Below are 1,061 nucleotides of genomic sequence, written 5' to 3' on the forward strand. Positions count from 1 at the left end.
ATTTGAATTGACGTCTTCTTTGTGATAAAAAAAATATGAGGAGGAAATAATGTTGTCTTCATTCGGTGTCAAAAACATAAGCGCGTGAATTCAATTAGACTATATTTTGACTCAAAATATGTTGAAGCCAACTAAATTTTAAAACTATTTTTATAATTATTTGTGATTATGTGGAGGGGTTGGAAACATAACAAAAGATAATATTTTGTTGATGCATGGTATAGAGTTCGAGTTGAACACTAAATGATATCATATTGAGGGGTGATGGGAATAAAAGACTGAATCTCTCATTTTGTGATCATAGCTGCTTTAAATCATTTAACACATCTCAGTAAACGTATATGATACCAAAAACAGGTTTATCTACAATAATTTGTTCGAGTTACGAGTACAATATATATATAATCTATGGCAATATATACAAACACGTAAATATTATGTAGGAGATTAATGTGCACCAAATTTGTATAGAAAAATACGTACATTATATAACAACTGAACAATTGGTTCCATATTTCATAAATAAAACTTAATGTCATGAACATTTTGACATGCCAATTACGTAGCACTACATTTCGATGCAAGGTTAAATGAATTTGAAAAACATTTGAGTCAAAGTTCCGACGTTAGGTTATTTGTGTCACAAGCAGCATTTAAATTGGGAGCGACAATATGTTCAAAAATAGAAAAGAAACTTATGCTATTGCATCAGTTGCATGAACTTTAACAATTTGTTATGACAGGTATAAATTGACATTTAACAATATTTCAATTACGTAATTCTTTGAGATTGTCACATAAATCAACAAGGAAACACACAAGTTCGATTATCTATCTTTGGTGCATCAAAAAGGTCGTAACAAAATTATTATTGGATTAAGTATGTGGAACCAACATTTTGCACATGCATTGAAAACATTAGATGCACATTTTTACACAATCATAATCTTAACACAATATAACAGATATATTAGAATACAAATATATTTTGGATTGTTTCCTATACCATGGACCCTACTATATATATTTTGATGATATATTATACCAAATGCTTTGGTCTG

Source organism: Amphiura filiformis, chromosome 3, assembly GCF_039555335.1.
Source record: "Amphiura filiformis chromosome 3, Afil_fr2py, whole genome shotgun sequence".
NCBI lineage: Eukaryota > Metazoa > Echinodermata > Ophiuroidea > Amphilepidida > Amphiuridae > Amphiura > Amphiura filiformis.